The 25,303-nt window shown below is 37.8% G+C and overlaps 2 pseudogenes; both read right to left on the bottom strand.

Moving 5' to 3' along the window:
* Positions 1-3,507: 3,507 nt before the first annotated feature.
* On the bottom strand, positions 3,508-3,785 carry LOC144251400 (NTF2-related export protein 2 pseudogene; annotated as a pseudogene).
* A 15,561-nt stretch (positions 3,786-19,346) lies between these two features.
* LOC144251415 (cotranscriptional regulator ARB2A pseudogene) lies at positions 19,347-20,786 on the bottom strand (annotated as a pseudogene).
* Positions 20,787-25,303: the final 4,517 nt, after the last annotated feature.

The following is a 25,303-nucleotide window of genomic DNA, read 5'->3' as shown; positions in this document are numbered from 1 at the left end:
TTACACTTGAGAGATCAACTTCAACTGCAAGATTGTATAATAATTCAGAAAAGTGCAGCCAATTTGGAAAGCAGTATGGAGATTTCTCGGAAAGCTGGGAATGGAACCACCATTCGACCCAGCTATTCCCCTTCTCGGTCTATTCCCTAAAGCCCTAACAAGAGCATGCTACAGGGACACTGCTACATCGATGTTCATAGCAGCTCAATTCACGATAGCAAGACTGTGGAACCAGCCTAGATGCCCTTCAATAGATGAATGGATAAAAAAAATGTGGCATTTATATACTATGGAGTATTATTCTGCATTAAAAAATGACAAAATCATAGAATTTGGAGGGAAATGGATGGCATTAGAGCAGATTATGCTAAGTGAAGCTAGTCAATCTTTAAAAAACAAATACCAAATGACTCCTTTGATATAAGGGGAGTAAACAAGGACAGGGTAGGGACGAAGAGCTTGAGAAGAAGATTTACATTAAACAGGGATGAGAGGTGGGAGGGAAAGGGAGTGAGAAGGGAAATTGCATGGAAATGGAAGGCGATCCTCAGGGATTTACAAAATGTCATACAAGAGGAAAGGAGGGGTAAGACAAGATAATACAAATGGAAGAAATGATTTACAGTAGAAGGGGTAGAGAGAGAAAAGGGGAGGGGAGGGGAGGGGAGGGGAGGGGAGGGGGGATAGTAGAGAATAGGACAGACATCAGAATACATCAGACACTAGAAAGGCAATATGTCAATCAATGGAAGGGAAACTGATGTGATACAGCAATTTGTATACGGGGTAAAAGGGGGAGTTCATAATCCACGTGAATCAAACCGTGTAATATGATGTATTAAGAATTATGTAATGTTATGAACGACCAATAAAAAAAATAAAATAAAATAAAACAGGAAAAAAAAATAATTCAGAAAAAATATTCAAAGGCCAGATTATGTTACAGTAAACATCTTTCTCTTACATAGGCTTAAGCCTATAAGTGGCCCATTCAGCAAAGATCTGTCTTCTGGAGACTTCTGATAAGATCAATGCAACATGGCCCATGTCTTAAAGGGTCAGTAACAGAGACAAAAATGAAGTCATACAAGAGAGAATCACTGAAACCAGGGTTGGCAGAATAGAACCTTTAAAACAGACAGATCTGCACATACAAATTTCTTCCACTTACTTCACCTTTGACAGACCAACTTCAAGATTGTGTAATACCCCAGAGAGATATTTAAAAAGCCAGATAATTACAGTAGAATATTATCTTAGACAGGCTTATATCTATAGGTGACCTTTTTTACAACTCCCTTTAATTTTGACAAACCAATTCCAGTTGCAAGATTGCACTAAAAAGAAACAGAGAGAGAAAAGAAGAGAGGAGTGACAAAACGATGGCTGACAGAATGGAACCTTTAAATTGACCAGCCAAGATCTTTCCCAAGAGACTATAGGATAGGATCAATGCAGTGCTGGCCACGTCTTAAAAGGGGTAGCAACAGGTACAAACAAAACAAAAACACAGACAGACAACCAGGGAGGGGAGAATTCCCAAAGTCAATACTGTCTAACAGATGATAACCTACAACAGAAATATCCCTAAGTTTTTTTTTTTTCTTAACAAGGCAAATTTTGTTTTTTCAAGTTATAAAAATATGAGCATGTCAAAAATAGTCAAGTCCATATAAGAGCAGTTCCAGCCATTTAAAAGCTATACAGATTTGGGGAGAAAGTAATTTACAATCATTCAATTCAGTTATTGCAAATTATATGCAGCTTTTATTTGTGACTGTTCTCCACAAGGAAAAGTATTTGGGCATATTTTTTCTGGTAGAGCTGTGGATTAAAAAAAATCAAAATAAGGATAAGCTCACTTTGAGTAGAAAATAATGTGTAATTTTTGATCAGTACTAAAATAAGGTGTGCTTTAAATGTTAGTTCAACCCCCTTTTCACATTTAATTCTATTTGAGAGTATATCAGAAATATAGTGTGTAGCTTTGGGCAAGATATAAATTTAAGTGATAAGAAACATTAACTTTGGTTGCAATGTAGAGACAAAGCAGGGGTATTTAGTGTTGACATTATAAATTGCAAATATTTTAAAAGGTTAACCAATAATGAGAGCTAAGTTTTTTTTCTTTCCCTCTTATGTACTCAAGACAAAATTAATCAATTTGTTCTTTTGAAGTTTATCACGAAGATCCATTTTTCTCTATTTTTATCTCAAAAATGGTGATGAGAAAGTCATATAACAGAAACATTTTTTAAAATAAATGTGCCCAATGCCATATGGAGAAACGAATCACGAACTAAATAAAATTAACTTTAAATAATATATAATACAGTTGACAGTACAAAGTAAGGAGGAAGGAAGTCACTCATTTTGGGGGTGGTTAATACATAGGGATATTTCAACTTAAAGTTCACTGGAAAACTTAAGGGTGACATAAAGAGATAACAATGGCTTTGTTTCCAACTTTCCTCAGACCCTGTTACAAGGTTAGACTTATAGCTGACATTCAACCCATAATTTCTTGAATAAATAGAGATATATAATGGTGAGAAGTATAAGGGGAATTGTCAAGACCTTAAAAAATTATTATTAGAACAAAAGTGAGAATTATTACATTTGGCAAGAATAAATATTAACAGTAATTTAAATCTTAAAAATAGGTTATATTTTTAGGAGGTAGTAAACAAGTACAAAATTTTACCATTTGGTCACCCCCTTAACTTTTGGCTTCACCTTGGATATTTCTACATTTTTCATTTCTCATTCTCCCATTGAAGCTATTAGTTCTTCTACCATTCATTACCAAAATTTCTAGACCTGGAGCTGCCAAGATACATGTTTTCAAGAAATTTTAATCCACCAAATACACCCCAAATTCAGGTGTCAATTGAAAACATTTTTTAATCTATCTAGTTATCAATTCACTTATAAAGTAACAATTCAAAATAAGAAAATATAACATGAAAAATCTGTTAACTATTCCACATGCAATTCTAACATGTCATAGTAGTTATGAACTGAAAATCTATACTATATATTCCAATTACATTATCAGTATTAACTGAAAATAGGCTTGTGCTTTATTAAAAAAATTAACCTATTAACAACAACAACAACAACAACAACAACAGAAACAAAAAAAATCTCACTTACTCCCATATAGATATATCGTGCTGATACTCCAGATACTACTACAAAAGGATTCCATTTTTGTGATTGGCTGGTTTCACAGTGATTATGTTAGTACCAAGATCATATATTACTATTAGTTTAATAATGGCACTAGTGAATGTATGTAAGGCATGTAAAAAACTAATATTAAAGCTCTTAAGGGCAATAAACTGGCAGCTGCCAGAAAAGGTGTTGTGAGGAATAAAAAAACATATTGAAGAAACTAAATTTCAGCACAAACTAGTTTACAGTGTTTTTTCTAATTAAATGAACTAATTCACACAGACCTCTGCCTCGGGAACTAACAGAACAAATAATAGACCTTTTGCCTATTTAATGACTAGCCCAATCTTGAAAATGAAAGCAATCATTAGCAATCTCCCACACAGTGCTATTAGGAGTGGATTGAGCAATCATCAGAAATTTCTGATTGAAGTAATGTTGTTTGTTTCCATCAAACTTCATGGTTCCACTGATCACAACAAGAACTCTAGGCTGGGACTGGATAGATTGCTTCTTCTTCTTTTGACCATTGTCTCAAAGTAAATATTGACAAATTCCTCAGTAGCTCTACATGTCTGATCTACATAAGTTTTAAAATCCACTGACATGGTTCTAGGGGAGCCAGAATAAGTATGTTCCAAGAGTGGTGGTGTAACTACACTCTCATGTGTATGCCTCACAATGCTGCAGAATAAGCAAATATTTAGAAAATGAGCAAAACCCACTAAACACAGAGAATTTTCTACCCATCTAATTTTCTCCCTGAAGTACCTTGGTCCATTGTATAAGCACTCTGACCATCCTGAGGTTCTGGCTCTGCACCCATGGTGCCAAAGAGAAACCAGATATTTGTGGGGACAATGAGAAACCAGATGTTCCAATGAAGAGAAAACAGACATGTAGGATCAAGGGTCTTGGCATGCATAACAGGGGACTTACCAGATGACTAAGGGTGTCACAAACTTAGGGAGTTCAGTTTCATTTTTCTCAAAGTGGACCATGATGGAGCAATCTGTATCATTCAGGGAAGGAAGGTTGAAGTTCCCAAAAGCAGAAGGAGCTTCAGCAGCTGCTGGGATAATCTCTCAGTCCCTCCCTTTACTCACAGAAATAGCTCCTCTGTTTTGACCTGACTTACCTGTCTCCTTATTCTCCTATAATTGGCTCTCAACAAGTTCTCTAGCCACCCTGCATCCTCAGCATGGAAATAAGGTTCCTTAGAGAGCCAGATCTGCCCAAGAAATGTAGAGCAGAGACTGTTCTCAGGTCTCACCAAGAATATAAAATTTGTTACTGAAAACTCAATTCTTGTCCCTGATGCCAATCCAATAATGGGGACATGGTTTTGAGAAAAAGTAAAAAAAAAAAAAAAGTTTATTTCTTTGCTAGCAAAGGAGAAGCACAGGGGACTCCTGTCCAAGAGGCTGTAATTCTTGTATTTCTTTTTCTGATAAGTATTTGTTCAGTTTCTTTGTCCATTTATTAATTGAGTATTTATGGTTTTTGGCATTAAAAGTTTTTCAACTCTTTTATATATCCTGGAAATAAGTATTTTATCTAAGATGCAGGTGGCAAAAGATTTTCTCCCATTCTGTAGGCTCTCTCTTCATGTTCTTGATTATTTCCTTTGCTGTAAAGAAACATTTTAATTCGATGCTATCCCACAATAATGCTACTTTTAAAAAGTGGAGAACATTGAGATTTTTTTTTATAAATGGTGATATTTGTATTTCAGAATTCCAGATAATCTCAAAGCCATATTTTATTTATCAAGACAATGAAGCACATGATATCATGAAAGACTCAACAAATTAAATGCACCCACTAACAAAATCTTCCGATCTTCAGCTCAACATTTGTAATCAGAAGTGTCACTGAGTTTCCTAAGGAAGTAATTGTTCAACTCTCTTATGGACGACTCTTCTTTCTGGAGAATAAGGAATTATAGAATTAATCTATAATTCTGTAATTAATGTGGGAACTGTAGTTGAAAGTAAGCACTCAGTTAGAAGGTAGGGTCTTAATCCAGAGTTAAAAACAGAGCTTGAAGCCATGAACTGACCACAATTGGTGGCTGGATTACAGGTCAGGAGAGCAAAGTCATCCTACACAGTTGACATGAAGCAGCTGCCAAAGGTAAAGTTCCTACAGCAAAACAGGTTTTCAGACCCCAGTCTGCAAGTAACAGACACAGAAAACATAATTTCACTTTCAATTTATTTGTAAGATGTGCTCATTTAATTTTCAGATTATAAAGAATCAAACAGGGCTGGGCTATGGCTCAGTGGCAGAGCACTTGCCTTGCACATGTGAGACATTTGGTTCAATCCTCAGTACCACATAAAAATAAATAAACAAATAAAGATACTTTGTCCATCTATAACTAAAAAAAAAAAAATAAAAGATTTTTTTTTAAAAGAATAAAAAAAAAATGCATGGTGTTCTTATGATTGCTTTCAGCTTCTAGAACCCTCCAACCTTGATTGACAGTGTAGGGATGATTTCAAAATATTCTTACTAATTCCATGGATAAAATCAATGCTAGGAATCAAAACACACGTGTAGGCACTTCCTAAAAATATGTGATAAATAACCCTGCATGCAATTCCCATGTCAGAACTCAAAGAAGTTGGATAGCATTTGAGAACAAAGGAGAAATAAAGACAAAATGAGCTGATTTGCATGGAAGAGAGAACCAAATCAATTCTGGGGAAAACTGGAGGTCCCTATGGGCCTATGGAAGGATATGTTCTGTGGAGTCCATCAAACCAGGGAACAACACAGTGGAGCTCAGTTTGACATCAAAGCTTTCTAAATCCCAGTGTCCACATTTTAATATGAATAAGGTCTTCTGTGTTTTATGAAAATAATTCATGAAAAGTGACCAGGGCCAGCAGCATAATAAGAATTAAATTTGTGTTTCATATTATTTCTAATTAAAAAGTACAAAAATTTCATAAGAACTCACTTGGAAATAAAATGCTTTTGGGGTCACCAGGTTATTTCTCAAGGGTTTAACCTGTCCCACCAGCATGTTTAAAATGTGGTTTGCATTATGTTTTCATGAGTGGGTGGGTAGAAATGTTAGTGTTTTCACTCTTATGGTTTCTGTCATTTCTTCTTTTAAGATTAAAGACATATTTCTCCAGAGTAGTTTTGTGGGAATAAACAATGAAACAAAAGTGTGAAGCATTCCTATAAACCCTTATTAAATATTAAAGCACAAGAAACAATATTCCCTTTAGGATTAAGGGATGGACATCTCTCAGAAGAAAATAAAATAGCCAAGCTACTTAATTAAAATTAAATTTAACCTTTAATTCTTATGAGGTTAACAGCCATAGTAGAAAATTTGGTGTTGAAAAGTGAACCAGTCTTCAAGGATTTGGGGAGTAAAATAATATGCAAGGAAAAGAGAGACTGGAAAGGAATATTTTTTTGAGATTTTGTGGTTATTTAAAAGTGCCAGATAAGGCAGTCAATCAGAGTCTGCTCTAGTTTGAAAATGATATTAGAGCCAGTATCAGATAAGGGCAAAGTTCAGGTGATGAAGAGCAAATCCATGCATAAAATAGTAAAGTAACCACAGCTATCTTTACTTCAGCATAGTAAAATACACATCTCTAACTGGAGATTTAAGATGACAATCAGACATGTATTAATGAGCAACATGAAATCCCACCTCTATATGTGAAGACATCAAGAAATGGAATTCCTACCTAATCCATAGATGCCATAAAATCTGTGCATGTTTGCCCTTTGTTTGGGTCACTCTGAGGTTTTTGCCCAATAAATGTTGTCTCCCTTCTGGATCAAGCAAAAATTCCTAAATAAAATCTTGCCTATGTCTAAATCCTTTTTTAAGTTTGTTATTTATTTCTACCACTCTAGGTCCAAGAACCCAAGTTCAGTTAGGAAAAAAAAGATGAATTAAACATCACCTACCTTATAAACAAATTCCTTAAAAGCTATTTAATTTGGAATAAGCAAGCTGTCAGAAAGTATTACAAGCTCTTGATTGGTAGTCTTTTAATAAAGTACATTTAAATTAATGTAATTTTTAGCAGGAAAGAAAACTACACTTTGATTTTTGCAATGTCCAGAGGCAGTTTCCTGGGAGGATCATTATACCGTTATAGAGATTTAATAGGAACCCCAAAGCATTAAAAGGGCTTCTTCAATAATGCATCTGGATGGTTTTTGGTTAAAATCATGACTTAGACCAAACATAGACCAAAATCAACAAAAATCAATAGCTTTTTTATGCACCAATAATGAACCCACTAAGAAAGAATTCAGGAAAACACATCCATTCACAATAGCTTAAAAACAAACAAACAAAAACCTAGGGATAAATATTATCAAGGAAGTAAAAGACTTATACAAAGAAAATTACAGAAATATGAAGAAAAGAAATTAAAGAAGATACTGCAAGATGAAAATATTTTCTATCTTCATAGAAAGAATACTGTGGAGAGGTAAACCAAATTTTAAATTATAGTACAGAGTTATAGTGTCAAAAACAGTATGGTACTAGCATAAAAACAGACATGTAATCAATGGAACAGAACAGAAAACAGAGCAAAAACCATTGGATTCATGAAAATTTGCCAAAAACATACAGTTGAGAAAAGACAGACTCTATAGTAAAAGGTGCTGGGAAAACTAGGAAGCAAAATGTGGAAGAATGAAATTAGATTGGTATTTTTTGCCCTATAAAAAAGTCAGCTCAAAGTGGCATAAATTCCTAGGAATTAGACCAGAAACTTTGCAGTTCCTAAAGGAAAACATAGGGGCAACACTCCTAACATTTAGATGCAGGAAATGACTTCCTCAATAGGACTCTTAAAATTCAGGAAATAATACCAAAAATTGATAAATGGAATGGCATAAAATATAAAAGCTTATTTATAACAAAGGAAACCAAAGCATGAAGAGAGAACCTACAGAATGGGAGAAAATTTTTTCATCTACTCTTCCAACAGAGGATTAATATCTAAATTATATAAAGAACTCAAAAAACTCAACAGACACACACACACACACAATAAATAGGCAAATAAACTGAACAGACACTTGTTGAAAAAGTACAAAAAGGCAAAAATTATAGAAGGGAAGGTCATTATTTTTAGCCATTAGGGAAATGCAAATCAAAACTACATTGAGAATCAATATAACTCCAGTTAGAATGGCAATCATCTAGAACATAAATAACAATAAATTATGGTGAGAATATGAGGGGAAAGGAGTTCTTAAACACTGCTAGTGGGAATGTAAATTAGTGCAACCTTTATGGAAGTCAGTATGGAGCTTCCTCAGGAAACTAAAAATAGAACTACCATATCATCCAGGTATATCATCGCTCAGAATTTATCCAATAGAATTAAAGTGAGCACACTTGAAATATATATATCATACCCATATTCATTTCAGCACAATTCAAAACAGTGACGTTATGGAATCAGTCTAGGAACCCATAAACAGGTGACTAGATAAAGAAAATGGGGCATGGGAGTTGGAGGAGGGAGAAGCCAGGAAGAAAACGGCGGCCGTGGCTGCAGAGGCGGCAGCGACTGCTGCGTCCCCCGGGGAGGGGGGTGCCGGCGAGGCCGAGCCGGAGATGGAGCCCATCCCCGGCAGCGAGGCCGGCACTGATCCCCTCCCGGTCACGGCCACTGAAGCGTCTGTGCCGGACGGCGAGGCCGACGGGCAGCAGTCCGCTCCTCAGGCCGACGAGCCGCTGCCGCCCCCAGGGGAGCTCGCCCGCAGCCTGGAGGCGGCGGGGCTGGAGCTGGAGGCTGAGGAGAAGCTACCCGTCCGGGTGGCGGAGCCGGCGGTTGCCGCGTCTCAAGGGCCGGACCTTCCACCTTCCCCAGCACCGGCTCCCGAGGAGCGCGAGGACTCGCCGTTGCCCCAGCCCACAGCTCCGGCGCTGGAGATAAAAATTGCACTCAGTTGGCTGACTTTTTATACTACCTTATAGCCATTTTTAGACTGAGAAGCTTAAACTGAACATGCAATCAAATTTTGTATTCAGAAAGTGAGATTTTAGCAGTATTTTCCAATTTTGAAATCTAAAAGCATCCCAAGGCATAGAAGCCATAGCCTCAACTGAAACTGAATTTTTTCAGGGACTGTTAATTGCTATTTGTACTATTACTGTGTATATATATATATATATATATATATATATATATATATATATATATATATATATCTATCTTCACATATATATAACATTGCCTGTCACTATGTGACATAGGTTGTGTATTTGGGATTTAGTAAGGGGCACATTGTGGATATTTAATGACTACTTTTTTTTTAAACTAAAGAAAATTAGTCTTTCTATGGTCATAATGGTATAAAAGTTTGATATTTGGGTGTTTGACAAACTGAGATGCTTGCTTTGACAAACTGAATGCTTGCTATTCAGTGACATGCTGGGGAAGTAGCCCAGTATTTGGGATTAAAACTGTCAAGACTGGACAGGTTTGAGTCATTGTTCTCCTTTGTGCAGTGGGGATATAGCAGACTTTCAAGCTTCTGGTTTGGGAGCTTAGATACGTTTGGTTTTGGATATGTAAATAGTTGATTGCTAAATTTGGTCAGATTTCTCCTGACTGGCTGTTCCTAAATTCTTAGGATACGTCCCAGTAAATTACACTTTGTGAATTAATTGTCAAATGTGTAATTGTTGCATTTTGGATGTACCTAATTTGATAATTAAAAAAAATAAGGTATCTGTTTGCAGGTCAGAAAATGAGAAAATGTAATTGTGTAATGCTCTGAAATGTAAAAAAAAATACAAACAAGAAAACAAAACGAAAAAAATCTGTAAATAAAATCGACTAAATACAAAAAAAAAAAAGAAAAGAAAAAAGAAAATGGGGCATATGTATATACAATGAAATTTTACTCAGACATGACTAAGAATAAAATTATGTAATTTGCAGGAATCTGATGGAATTGATGATCATGTTAAGTGCAATAGACCATACTCAGAAGCCAAGTATTGCATGTATTCTGTCTATAAGAATTTAGGAAGTAGAAGTAGAATATAGGAAGTAGAATATAGGAAGAAAAGAAGATGACACGAAGTAGTAGGGTGACTATCAGGGAAAGGCAAGGAGACAAGGGGATGTAAGAAGGAGGGTAAGAGTGTAGATACAATCAAAGCATGTTGAATGCATGTATGGAAATTTCACATTGAAACCAATTATTTTTTGCAATTTACATGTGTTAATAATTGTGTATTGACATAGTTTAAATACTTAAGGTCTGTCTTGAAAGAATTGTTGATTTGCCAGTGCCTGAGCAATTGCCCTGAAAGAACAGCTGCTTTCCTAGAGGAGCAAACTCTTTCCTTGTTACATTGGTTGCAGAGTCTTCATTGGTTTCCAATTTGCCTTCAGGATGAGTATTCCCTAGAATAAAAAGTTATTCTTTTTGACAGAAGACACACATGTCCCAATTTTATTATTTATGAAATTTTATATTTTTTATCCTTGTTCTTCATTGACAGCATGTTCTAGGTAAACAGGTTTTATTTACATTTCCCCTTTTCTAAAAAATAGTTTATTAAGTTGAGTGTTGACTAACTTGAGAATTAAAAACTCCTGGGAGCTCAGTCTGAGGATGGCCCTAAGATTTTATGGCTTTTACTTCTTGAAGGCCTGCTAGCTTCTTGAAGTGAAGCTCTAAAATATCGAGTTTTTGCCAAAGGGAGGGGAAAAGTAACATTTTAAAGTAAGCCAAGAGCATTCTACACACACAAAAAAAGATTATCCTACAAGGGAAAAGACTTCACCAAACCCTTATCCAACTTGGCGAAAGGAAAATTTTCCACCTTTAGCCCTCCATATCCATCTTGGCTCACCTAAGAAGGGTATTAAAACTAAGGAGCACCTGACTGACACAGCCCAGAGGCCCAGGACTACTAAACTACAGACCCAGAAGATTCCAGATGCATCTCTTCTTCCAACACTACCTGAATAAGACTACTCTATAATAATGGTGGATTACACCTGGAAGAACTTCAAGACTAGGATTTCATGTATAAGGTCATTCTAGTTAAACCCAAAACAACAGAGGAGATAGCCAAGACAACAGAGGAGATTTTATCCTTTCAGAGGTATAGCTAATGCAAACAGCAAGCAAAACCTAACTGCTGATAAAACCTCACACCAACATCTTATTTAGTCATCCTCTTTTATCCACAGTAGATACTCCCAAGATCAACAGTGAATAGCAGAAACCACAATAAGTAACAAACCCTAATATATATATATATATATATATATATATATATATATATAGAGAGAGAGAGAGAGAGAGAGAGAGAGAGAGAGAGATGAGATGCTGTTGGTGAATTATGTAGGCACTGTAATACAGCATTGGGCTACCTGACAGTACATTAGAAGGAGCATCTTAGGTTTTGAGTGATCATCAAACCTTCATGGTGTTGGGTGTGTAGTGTATATGGTGTGTATATGCTGGTCACAGGGATGATTCACATCCTAAGTAGGGCAGAGCAAGATGGTATGAAATTTCATTACACTACTTAGAACAGTACAAAATTCAAAATTTATAGATTGTTTATTTCTAGAATTGTACAGTTAGTATTTTCAGACCATACTTGACCACTGGTAAATAAAACTACAGAAAGTAAAATCATGGATAAAGGGAAAACACTCTTCTTTAGTTTCAGAATCTATAATGTCTGACGTCCAAAGAAAAATGACAAGAAATGCTAAAAGACAAGAAAAAACACAATTTGGAGAGTTAAAGCAGCATGAAAACAAGAATCAGATAAGGTAGAGTTGTGGGAATTACAAGACAAGGAATTTAAAATAATTCCTATAGCAAAGATCTACTAGAAATAGTGGGAAAAATGCAACAATAGAGGGGTAATGCAAGCAGAAACATGAATATCCTAATAAAGACTGAGAAATGATGGAAATAAAAATACTACAGGAAAACAAGAATATAATTGATTAGTTTATCAGTAAATTGGACATAGTCCAGGACAAGAAAAATAACCTTGAAAAGAGGTGAATAGAAGCATCTCAATCTAAATTGCAAAGAGGAAAAAAAAAACTTAAAAAAAAACCAAGCATTTTCAAGAACTTTGTGACAATGTCAAAATGTATAACATGCTCAATGGGAATTCTAGAAATTGAAGAAAGATGAAAAGGAACAGAGAGGGGTTGAGATTGTGGCTTAGTGGTGGAGCACTTGTCTAGCATGTGCGAGGCCCTGGGTTCGATTCTCAGCACCACATAAAAATAAATAAACAAAAATTAAGGTATTATGTCCAACTACTTCTAAAAAATCAATATTTTTAAAAAAAGGAACAGAGAAAATTTAAAACAATATTGACTGATGAGTTTTCTGGCATTAATGACAGACACCAAATCACAAATTATGAAAACCAGAAAAATCCAAAAAAATATACACAGTAGGCAACTTCAGAAAACTAAAGACAATTTTAAAAAATGTTAAAATCCAGAGAAGGGGAACAAAACTTTATAATGAACCCAGGATGAGACTTGTATTAAACTTCTTGTCCAACCAAGAAGGTGGAGTGACAATTTACAATACCCAAACTGTGGAACCAACCTAGATGCCTTTCAACACATGAATGAATAAAGAAAACATGATAAAGATACACAATGGAATATTACTCAGCCTTTAAGAAGAATGAAATTATGGCATTTGCAGGTAAGCTGATTGGGCTAGAGTATATCACACTAAGCAAAATAAGCCAATCCCCCAATATCAAAGTCCAAATGTTTTCTCTGATATGTGGATTCCATTCACAATAAGGAGATGGGGGCTAGGGAAGAATAGAGGCACTTTTCATTAGACAGAGGGAAGTGAAGGGAGGGAAGAGGGTATGGGTATATGAATGATAGTAGAATAAAGTAGACATTATTACTCTATGTGCATATATGATTACACATCCAGTGTGATTCTACATTGGGTACAACAAAAACAGTGAGAAGTTGTACTCCATTGATGTATGATGTGACAAAATGCATTCTGCTGTCATGTGTAACTAATTAGAACAAAATTTAAAAAGCCATAAAAAAGAACAAAAAAGGGAAAATAAAAGAAAGGTAAAGTGAAATATCTAAAATGCAAAAAAATCAATCAATATAATTATGAATATATTAAAAATAACTTTAAAAATGAAGGACAAATATTCATTGAGACATAATTTAAGAAAATTTGTTAGAAATAGTTTTACATTCAAATTAATATTACCAAAACAACCATACTTCCAAAAGCACTATACAGATTTAATGCAATTCCAATCAAAATTCCAATGGCATTCCTCATAGAAATTGAAAAAGCAATCATTAAATTCATCTGGAAAAATAAGAGACCCAGAATAGCTAAAGCAATCCTTAGCAAGAAGAGTAAAGCAAGTGGCATCACTATACCAGACCTTAAACTACAGAGAAATAGTAACAAAAACAGCATGGTATTGGCACCTAAACAGACTGGTAGACCAATGGTACAGAATAGAGGACACAGAGACTAACCCACAAAATTACAATTACAATATATTGGATATAGGTGCCAAGAACATATATTGCAGAAAAGATAGCCTCTTCAACAAATGGTACTGGGAAAACTGGAAATCCATATGCAACGAAATGAAATTAAACCCCTATCTCTCATCATGCATAAAACTCAACTCAAAATGGATCAAGGACTTAGGAATACAACCAGAGACTCTGCGTCTAATAGAAGAAAAAATATGCCCTAATCTCCATCATGTAGGATTAGGCCCCAACTTCCTTAGTAAGACTCCTGTGGCATAAGAATTTAAATCAAGAATCAATAAATGGGATAGACTCAAACCAAAAAAAGTTTCTTCTCAGCAAAAGAAGCAATCTGCCAGGTGAATAGAGAGCCTACATCTTGGGAGAAAATTTTTACCCCTCGCACATCATATAGAATACTAATGTTTAGGATATATAAAGAACTTAAAAAGTTAAACACCAAAAAAAGGAAAAACAAATAACCCAATCAATAAATGGGCCAAGGACCTGAACAGACACTTCATAGATGATGATGTACAATGAATCAACCAATATATGAAAAAATGTTCATCATCAGTAGCAATTAGAGAAATGCAAATCAAAATCACTCTAAGCTTTCATCTGACTCCAGTCAGAATGCCAGCCATTATGAAGACAAACAACAATAAGTGTTGGTGAGGATGTGGGAGAAAAGGTACACTCATACACTGCTGGTGGGACTGCAACTGGGCAGCCACTATGGAAAGCAGTTTGGAGATTCCTTGGAAAATTGGGAATGGAATTACCATTTGACCCAGCTATCCCTCTCCTTGGTCTATACCCAAAGGACTTAAAAACAGCATACTACAGGAACACAGCCATATCAATGTTTATAGTGGCACAATTCACAATAGCTGCTTTGTGGAACCAACCTAGATGCCCTTAAAGAGATGAATGGATAAAAAATGTGGCATATATACATAATGGAATTTTATTCAGCAATAAAAGAGAATAAAATCATGGCATTTGCAGGTAAATAGATGGAGTTAGAGAAGATAATGCTAAGTGAACTTATCCAATCTGAAAAAAACAAATTCTGAATGTTTACTTTGATATAAGAAGGCTGATTCATAGTGGGATAGAAAGAGGGAGCATGAGAGGAATAGATGAACTCTAGATGGGGCAGAGGAGTTGTAGGGGAAGGGAGAGGAAATGGGGTTAGAAATGATGGTGGAATGTAATGATCATTAATATCCAGAGTACATGTATGAAGACACCAATTGGTGTAAATATAGTTTGTATACAACCTGAGATGTGAAAAATGGTGTTCTATATGTGTAATAAGAATCGTAATGCAGTCTTCTGTCATATATAAATAAAAAATAATTAATTAATTAAAAAAGAGTGCCAAGTAAAAAAGAAAGAAAAAAGAAATAGTTCTACCTTGCAAGAAATTTTAAAGGAGATTTTCTGAAGGAAGATAAATTAATAAGTAAGAAACTTGGATCTATATAAAGAAGGAATTATTTATCTATTTACATTAGACAAAACTAAATGAAGATAAAATAAAATCTTCATTTTATTATTCTATCTAGTCAAATAGAAAAATATTAATTAAATTGTATTGGGCAATAATAATACAAGGACAGGTGAAATGAATGACAGCAATGTTATAAATTGCAGGGGAAAGAAACTGGGAATAAACTGTTACAAGGTAACTGCACAAACCATGAAGACATATAATGGTATTTGAAAGTGGATTTTGAATAGGGGTGTGTGTGTGTGTGTGTGTGTGTGTGTGTGTGTGTGTGTGTTTGCACATACCATGCTAACACTGCTATTTATAATTATGCATCTAACAGCAAAGCATCAGAATGTGTAAGAAAAAAACTAACAGAATTTCAAGCAAAAATAGGGGAGTTTATTATTGTACTTGGCAAACTCAACACACTTCATGAATAATTGACAAAACTATCATTGAATCAAATAGTACCATATTGTTATGGTTTGTATATGAGGTGTCCCCCCAAGCTCATGTATGAGACAATGCAAGAATTTTCAGATGTGAATTGATTAGATTATGTGAACTTTAATTTGTAGATTAATCTGCTGATAAGAGTTAACTTGTCAGTAACTGAAGGCAGGAAGGGTGTGACTGGAGGAAGGTCATTGGAGGCATGACTTTGGCATTTATATTATACTACATTTTTGACAAAGAATTTGTCTAAGTTTGTTTATGTCCTGAGACTTTCTGGAAGGCTGAATTTAAAGGTGATGGACTAATTAATCTGATGGAGGAAATTTCAAGGCAGCACAGCATTCACACAAAGCCATATATATTGCTGGTGGCTTTAGGCCAAGTTTACTAGGATAATCAGGAGCAGAAAGCAGAGAAGAAACAGGTGAAAAACTTGCAGTGTAGCCAGAAATGTGTGAGTGAAACTGGAGCTAAGTTGTGGTTTTCAGAGACACTACAGCCACTAAAGAGAAACTGAGTACTTTAACCAGAAACAATAAGATAGGTGACTTGAGGTCATCTCAGGAATTTGTAAGACCACATATATCTCAGGCTCAAAAATGTAAAAGTAAAAATTTCTTTTAAGAAGAAGCCATGTTGGGCTGGGGTTATGGCTCAGTGGTAGAGTGCTCATCTAGAATGTGTGAGGCCCTGAGTTTGATCCTCAGCACCACATATAAATAAATAAAATAAAGCTATTGTGTCCACCTTCAACTAAATATATATGAAGCAATGTTGTTGCAAATGAACTACTGCTGAACATTCAGTCCTACAATTATGCATGAAGACTGTGGGTCCTAAAATTGATAATTTGTTTATTGGAGGGAGCTGGGGAGCCTCCAAAGCTTCAGACTGCTTTGTTCTTGCACAGCACATCTTTTATAGGACAGTGTGAAGTTAAATCTTAACTATGCTATAACATATTGGAAACAACTAACTTGTTTGCTAGTACTCAGAAAAGATTTTAGCCAGTGACAAAACAGGATATGTTCTCATAAAATGCCAGGGAACAATCACCTAAAGTATGTATTAGGTAGTACAGTGGGGTCTTATTTTTTTCCTTCATCAGCGACATTGTGCCCAACAAGAATTAGCCTACCGTGAGGAGTCATTTCTGTCTTGTCACATTCAGCATTCCAGCTTCCTTCCTTGGCTTTGGCTAATACATAGGATCTCTGCATTTGGATTCTTCAGGGTACACTCTCCATGGCTTCAGGATGGCACACCAACACCTGCTTATACAGGGGTCTAGGAAATTTTTTCACTGTGCTAAGCTGCCCAGGCACTTAGAGGATGCTTCAACCATGGCCCAGAAGTCTTGGCTACTGCTTAAGATGGTGGCAGACCTTGGTGTCAACCACATGGTGTTGGTTCTGCAGGTTTGCAGGATGCTGGAGTAAGGGAGTCATGGAAGATTCCATTGAGATTTCAAAGGAAGGTCTGAGAGGTCAGCCCCTGTGAGGATGATGCATCAAGATATATGAAGGGAGCCAGAGCTCAAATGAGACCCCTAAGATTAAGAGATGACAGTAATGTGGGATTATCTACAAAGGAAAGCTGCAGAATCAAGGAGAGGCAAGACAGAGACTATGTGAACTGCAACCAACAATGCCATAAAGATGGAGCTGTGCAGGGTCTCTTGCACAGAACATCAGGGTGCCATGTGCTTCAGATAGTGGATATAGAACTACAGGACTTGTTTGCCAGCTGGATTTCATTCTTGCTTTCTTTGGTCTCATCCATGCTTTGCACAACTAGAATACATATCACTTGGTCTTTTTTTTTTTTTATAAATTGAGCATATTTACTTTGCTTTAATTCAGCTGCAGAAGCTTCACAAATTTAGCATTGCACAAGTGTTGGTTTTTTTAAATGCTACAAAATTAGTTTCTTGTGAACATTTTCATATACTGAAAACACCACACAATTTGTAACACTTGGAAAAATATATTCAATTCACATCAATTCTCAAATCCTCTCACTGGAAGATACCATTATTTTACATAGTCCACCATTACTTCTAAAATCAGAAAGATCAGATAAAAAAGGGTCAGTACCACAGACCAATGTGCTTGACATTGTTGAGATTAAATTTTAAACCAACCAGAAGCTGTATAAAATGCCATTTTGATTTTTCCTCTTATGTTGTTTCTGCTTAAATAACATCAAAAGATACAGACACAACCACTGAAAAAAGATCACTTTAGTTTGCCATCATTGAAACTGTAGAACTAATGAATGTGCTTGTATTCCAAACACAGCATGAAATATTATTCAGGTTTTAAAATTTGCTGCAATTGATACATAATATAAAAAAATTATCCATGAGATGACTGATTTCAGGTTATTTTTTTTTCTGAGGCATTAAAGAGTGCTAAGTCATTTTGGGTACATTTTATCATGTCCTCAAATAAGGCAGGCATATTAGTTGTTGCATATGCTTTTAAAAAGGATGGAAAAATATTAATTTCAGAACCTCATCTATTACAATCTTCACTAGATAATTAAAGTCAAGTAATTAAAAATTGATAATGTTAATTTTTAATATTTTAAATTGAAAGTCAGAAAAATCTTTAACTTATTTTATCCCTTATATTTCAGAGTTGGCCAATCTTAACTTTATTAAAATACTTAATTGTTGAAACTGTAGGGTAAAACCCTACAGAGGAAGTGGAGTACTAAAAATTATGCCACTGGGCCAAGAGGAGAAAATCTTTCACAATAAATCTCTTTCCCCATTGGAGAAGAAAACAGAAAGAATCATTTTAGCCCTTCTTAGCCTTTCAGAAGGAAAAGGCTCCAGAGTAGAGTTTTATTTTCCTGATGATAATAAAAAAATTCTATCTGTAAAAGGACCTAGCTCAGGAAAACTCTAAGTAGATCTCTCTAGTAAGGATTAACAACAACAAAGACAACCACCACCACCACCTTTCTCCACAGCTAAGACTTAAGAAGCAGAACTTAAGTGTGTTATCTAAATCACAATACCACTCAATACACATTACATATATAAAAGTAAAGTCAATCCTAATCAGAAAGCTGGAAATTCCATTGAAAATTAGACCTTTCCCACCTATACTTTAAAGATCTGCTCATTATGTTTTGGTTTAAGTGGTCTCTTCTGAAATTAGAGACTGTAAAAGTCTCACATTCAACTTGTAAGGATTTTCAGCAGTAAAGCAGATTCGGTACTTTAATAGATTTTTTTATGCAAAGATTTTCTTCTCGAAATGAAAATAGATCGTTAGGAAGAGAACAATTTGCACTCCCAAAACTACATGGTACATCATGGCATTCATGTTCTGAATTTAAATTTGGCAATGGGCGGCACTTTCTAAGGGGGGGGGCATAATATGCCCTTGAGGAAAAACTTAGTTAAAATGAAAAGTTTGAAGTCTAGAATAAAAGCTTGCTCCTCTCAGAGCGGGGAAAAATGGACATGATTAGGGGGTGGGCGGGTGAAGAAAGCAGCGGCTGCGCTGCAGCGGGCGGTAGGACCGCGCAGACGCCGCTCGCCCCGCAGCGCCCGCGAGGGCTCCGTCAGGGCAATTAGAGCAGCGCCGGCCGCGCCAAGCAGGGGGCTGTCAGCCTTAATCTGCGCGCTGACAGGCAGCGCGAAGCCCGAGCTCAGCCCGCAGGAAGCACGACCAGTGAACCCATATTGCTTTGACAGTTGCACTCATCTAGAAATAATGCAAAACGCTATTTAGATGTATATATCACGACCCTGTGCTCTAGGAAGAAAACAATCTAATGAGGGGCTGGGAGTCTGCTCCCCGACAGCAAGCAGTTAGGCGACGTGTGGATGCATGCTCCAGAGTGGTTCCTTGGCTTCCCCTCCCCCGTCTCGCTCGCTCTCCTCTTACAGCTCTTCGTGCTTTATTCGGTGGGAGCGTCGCGTCAGAGTCGGCTTGAGGGAACTGGTCTTTGCCTCAGAGGCTTCGGTAAAGAATTTGAAAATAGACGGGAAGCTCTTCCAGGAAGTTAGCTCGTGACGGTCGGTGCCTGCTGAGACTCGGGGACAGTCAGGTAGCATGGACTCCACTGATGTATCTAATGGTTCTGAGCTAGAGACCCAATTACAACAGTTCTCTCTCATCCATTCCCGAATCGTTTTCCCAGCTTCTTGATGCCATACATTGTGAACAGAGTCTGTCAGTGCCACAGCAGTTACCTTACTTTTCACATCCGCTTCTCGTTGAATCATCAGTTCCAGAAAAGCAAGTCCTCCATAGCTGTGAGCAACAAAAAATACATTCTCAGCTGCAGACTGGGCTATGAAATGGTCCCAAACATAGACGGCATGTTCTTCAGGAGAACCATTCTCTCTTATATACAATTGCATCATTTCTTTTTCTCTTTGGGGGTTACGATACTTCTCATAGAAATCACGTCGCTTCTTTGTTTCTTTAGAGACTTTATCTTTTCTTTCCCGTTTTTCTGCTGGTTCATCTGAACTATCAGAAGATGACTGTACATGCATCTTCGGCTTTTCTACTTCAATATAGTTTTCATTGGGATTCAGTACTATTACTCCATATCCTTCATCCACAGCTCTCTTAATAAAAGGTATCTGTGTGCCACTGTCCAGATCTTCATTTATAATAAGCCTTCTAGCCCACTGACCTGCCCTGACAACACCACTACCATGAATTAAAACCATCAGTTTCTGTGGATTTGTCAAAGCATCATCACTCATAAAGATAAAACTCTTTGGTTCACTTTCAGTGGCATCTACTGGAATAGAGATTTTTTTTCAAATTACAGTCCTTCTCCAGGAGTTCATATACATACTTCGTGATAATCTCTCCCAGAGCCTCATATCTTTTCTGGTTCCATCTGTGCAAATCTTCCCGGTAATTAAAAACAAATGGTTCCCCAGTTTTTATGTGTCTTAACTGCCCCTTTTCATTAAAAGCGTATTCAAATCCTTCCAGAGTATCAGGAAAATCAAGAGGTGGTTCATCTTTTTTCATTAGTTCATCCAAATCTATTCTAGATAATAAGTCTGAGCTCTGCCCCCAGCTACAGGGCTGAGGGGGGAGGCGGGAGGAGGCGTGGCCTTCCAGCTCGCTAGTGGAACTCCCTCGTGCGGTTGTTGTGACTTTCCCTCTAGGGATCCGCGCCCCGACCAAGTTCGAGTTGCACTTCCGGGGTCCACAGGAGCCTCACTTGGTCTTGATATAGAATTGCTATATATCGCTACATGCTGTTTGCTAAAACTTTGTTGAGGATTATTTTTTATCTATGTTCATGAAAGATATTGGTCAGTACATTTTTTTTCTGTTTATGTCTTTATCTTATTGACATTATAGTCCCATGGTATAATTTGGAAAATGTTCTCTATTCATTTATTTTCTGAGAGAGATTATAAATAATTATTATCATTTCTTTCTTAAATTTTTGGTAGAATTTACAGTGAAATTTTTTTGTGCCTGGTGCTTTCTTCGTTGGAAGGCTGTTTATTATTCACCTGTTCCCATCCCAGATATAGACTTACTCAAGATGATCTATTTCTTCTTTTGTGAATGCTATAGACTGAGTTGTATCCCTTTAAAATGTATTAGTTGGAACATAATCTCCTATGTGATGGTGTTCAGAGGTGGGGCCTTTGAGAGAAGGTTATGTCCTGAGGGTGGAGCCTCATTAATGGGATTAGTGCTTTGGTTAAAGAGGCCACAGGGTCTTCCCCTCTTCTGCCATGTAAGAACACAGCGAGGAGATATCCTTCTATATTCCAGGAGGTAGATCCCCAAGAGACACTGAAATTGCTGACATCTTGAATTAATTTTGAACCTCTTCATCTCCAGAAGTATGAGAAATAAGTTTCTGTGTCAATTCAAAATCATATCAAGCCACTCGGTTTATGATATTCTGTTAGAGCAGCATGAATATATTAAGACACTGAGTTTTGGTGGTTTGCATCTTTTAAGGAATCAGTCCATTTTCAAATTGTAAGCATGCATAGTTTTCCTAATATTCTTTTGTTAATCTTTTAATGTTCATGACATCAGTGGTGATGAACTTGTTTTATTTCTGATATTAGTAATTTTTAAATTTTTTATGTCTGTCTCCTCATTTCTCTTCTTTCCTCCTGCTCTACTTCTGATTTCTCTCTTTCCTGACCTTTTCTCTCTCCCATTACCTTGGTTTGGGTTTTATCAATTTTATAGATCTTTTTTAAAAAATGGCTTTGGATTTTGTTGATTTTTTTGATATTGATTTAAAAAAACTTCATTGATTTTTGTTCTAATTTTTATATCTTTTCTTGCTTTATTTAGGTTCTTTCTCTATTTTTCTAAGACGAATACTTAAATTATTGATGTTACAGCTTTCTTATTCGAATATATGTATCCTGTGCTAAAATCTTCCTTCTAAGTACTGCTTTCTATACATCCGTGGTTGGCTGGCTCCATTTCTTGGACCTGAGGTGAGACAGAATATCATGGTGGAGGGCTTAGTGAAGAAGAGCTGTTCAGTTCAGGGCAGCCAGGAAGCAGAGAAAGAGAGGGAGAGTATGGGCTGTGGAGAAGATAAATTTCAGGCAAAGTTCCAAGTGACCTACTTTCTCCAATTAGGTGTCATCTCCTAGAAGTTCATTCAGCTATCACTGGATTAATCCCCTGAGGAGGTCAAAGCACTCATGATTCAGTTATTGGCTAAAAACTCCAACTCTGAACCTTGATGCATGGGTGACCATGCTTTCAGCACATGAGCCCTGTGGGGGACATTTCAGATTCCAACCCTAACACTAACACAATCCTTTATCCTTTCAATAAATATTAACTGAACCTGTATCTTAGTCTAATTTTTATTACATTACTAACATTGTTTTGAATTGAGAACTCATATATATATTTATGGGATGCCATGTGATTTTATACACACACACACAGAGAATGTAGAATTATTCAAAAGTCAAGCTCATTAATATTATCTATCTAGTTCACTGCTGATCTATTATATTTTGTGGTGAAACATTTGACAGGAATCTGGAAGCAGAATGGTGGAGGACTCTGTCTCTGGGTTTCATGGGGTTGCTTGCAGTCAAGAGGATGGCCAGGGCACCATCCTCCCAAGTCTTGATGGGGATTGAAAGACCACTTCCAAAACGGTGCCCTAGCATGGCTAGTGGCAGGATGCTTACAATCCTAGCCAAGTGGACTCATTCACATTGTGGCTCATGATGGGTCAGGGGACCTCCCTCAAAGCAAATGACAAGAGGGAGAGAAGAAGTCAGAGAGGAAAAGGGAGAGGTAGGTAGAGAAAAACAGGGAGAAGGAGAGAGAAAGAGGGAGAGAAAGACAGAATGGAAGAAAGTAAAAGAGGAGAGGGGGAGAGAGAAAAGCAGAGAAGAAGAGGAAAGTGGGGAGAGAGAAAAAGAGAGGGAGAAATATAGACAGGGAGAGAATGAGGAGGGAGATAAAGAGGAGACAGAGATAGACAGGGAGAGAGAAAGTTGGAGTGAGATAGGGAGAGAGAGAGAGAGAGAGAGAGAGAGAGAGAGAGAGAGAGAGAGAGAGAGAGAGAGAATATGACCACCAACAAGACAAGAGATACAGTATGCTGTGTAACCTAAACCTGGAGCCAGGGAGAGAGCCATGGCTTCTGCCATCCTCTGTTGGTCATATAGATGCACCCTGTGCCATGCAGAAGGACAGGGACACAAGTTACTGAAGGGCAGATCACTGGGCCATCTTGGAGGCTGGCTATCACAGGATCCAGGAAAAAATAAGCACATAGATGGCCTGATATTTTCAGTAAAAAAAAAAAGATTCATATTCCATGGCAGGGTTTGGGGATAAATAAGTAATGGACACATGGAGAATAACCCCCCCCCATGAGTCAATTATTAAGTAAAAAAATAAAAGAAGAAGTTGTACAGAGATTAATTACAACACATTACTCAGCAGTGACCAATGTATGCAAAGAAACATCTCCTACACACTGAATCCTGATTCATGAGGATGGGAGGAATCAGACATGTGTGTGCATCTGGCCTCCATGAGAGAACAAACTTTGACTCTCTACAGAGGAATGTTGATGGGTAATTTCTAAATCTGAAAAGAAATTGAAAAAGCAGAAGCAACATTGCTATTGAGAAGTAAATATTAAAAGAACCAGTCTAAATACCAGGAGGAGGATGGAGAAAGTAGGGAGCTACAGAAGAGGAGATGGGTTCCATCCCAAGCCCTACAGAACTATCTGATTATCCAAACTGTGCACATTTATCACTTTGTTTAGAACAAAACACAAAGGAAATTTAAATCACCAAAAACAAAACCCATAGCACCCAAGCTGCCTTCCATGCCCAGCTCCCTGCAGCCTGGGCAGGAGCACAGACAGCCAGGCCTTTTCCTGGGTCTGGGCTCCCCAGTGTCCTCCTTCCCCTCCTGCAGGTGCCCTTGGTCTTTCTGCTCTGTCCTGGCCCTCAACTCGATCCCCTGGCCTGCCACTACCTAGGCTGCCCTCTGCAAGGTGGGGAGGAGCCTAAGAAAGGGAGGAAGCCAGCTAGGCAAGCAGCTCTCTCACCACCAGCCCACACTGGCCTCTGGTGTCAGAAGCTGAGGGGCTTGGTCCCCTGGCTGGGAGGCAGGGAGCAGGCTGTGCCATCCTTCCACACTCCTCGCCCACCACCCCCCTGCCACTCACCCACATGCCAGTGCAGCCACCTCTGCTGTCATTAGTAATTGACAAAACTCCACCAGGTGCCTGGCCAGGGGAGTGCAGTGGGAACCGCTGGGCTGCTTGGGTTGCTGCTGGGGCAGGTGGGCCAGGTCCATGAGCCCCCATCCCACACAGGCCCCTGGTGGTGCCCCAAGTTCCTCACCTTTCTGAGGGACTAGAGAATGGGCTTCCTTGGGCAAGAGAGGGGTGTCTTCAGCTGGGCACTGTACCTGGAGACACTGATCCTACCATCCCACTGATGGGGAAAGAGGCACAGAGAGGTGAAGTGACTTATCCCAGCACACAGAGCAGAAGCCTGAATTATAACCTGCACACAGCTGTCTCCACCAGGGCCAGGAGCTCCAGGCAAAGGCCTTCAGGCGCTTTTCTGAGGAGGCAGTAGAACAACCCCCTGTGGGAGTGTGCTAGGGATCTAAGGGGAAGATTGGCTCCCCTGCAGCCTGAGATGGCCTTGAGGCCCTGCATGGTTGGCTCCAGGAGGCCCATGGCTCTAGTGAGATGTTGAGGAAGGGGCCAAGGGGCCCAGCTTGACCCTCTCAAGCAGCCCAGTGTCTGGGGGTGGTGTAGACTGAAGCTGGCCTTGGGCAGATCATACAGGCCACTCCAGCTCTGGCTGGAGTTCCTGAGGTCATAGAAGAGCCCTGAGGGGTTCTAGGTGAAACCCAGAAGCCAGCCAATTCACTGCCGGAAGTCACCCCCTCCCAGTTCGTAGGCAGGTTCGGGGACTGGGAAGAAGCACAGAGGCCAGCAGGTGAACTGCAAAGTCTATTTGGATCTGACTTGAATTAATAAGAGTTTCAATAATATTCTTAGCCCCTAAAACCACTTAGCTCATGGTGGCCTATAAGGCTCTGTAGCAAAGAACTTAGACCCCTGAGTGCTGCTCCCACAG

This window comes from Urocitellus parryii (assembly GCF_045843805.1).
Source record: "Urocitellus parryii isolate mUroPar1 chromosome 13 unlocalized genomic scaffold, mUroPar1.hap1 SUPER_13_unloc_2, whole genome shotgun sequence".
Classification (NCBI taxonomy): domain Eukaryota; kingdom Metazoa; phylum Chordata; class Mammalia; order Rodentia; family Sciuridae; genus Urocitellus; species Urocitellus parryii.
This window is presented reverse-complemented; position numbering and strand designations above follow the sequence as displayed.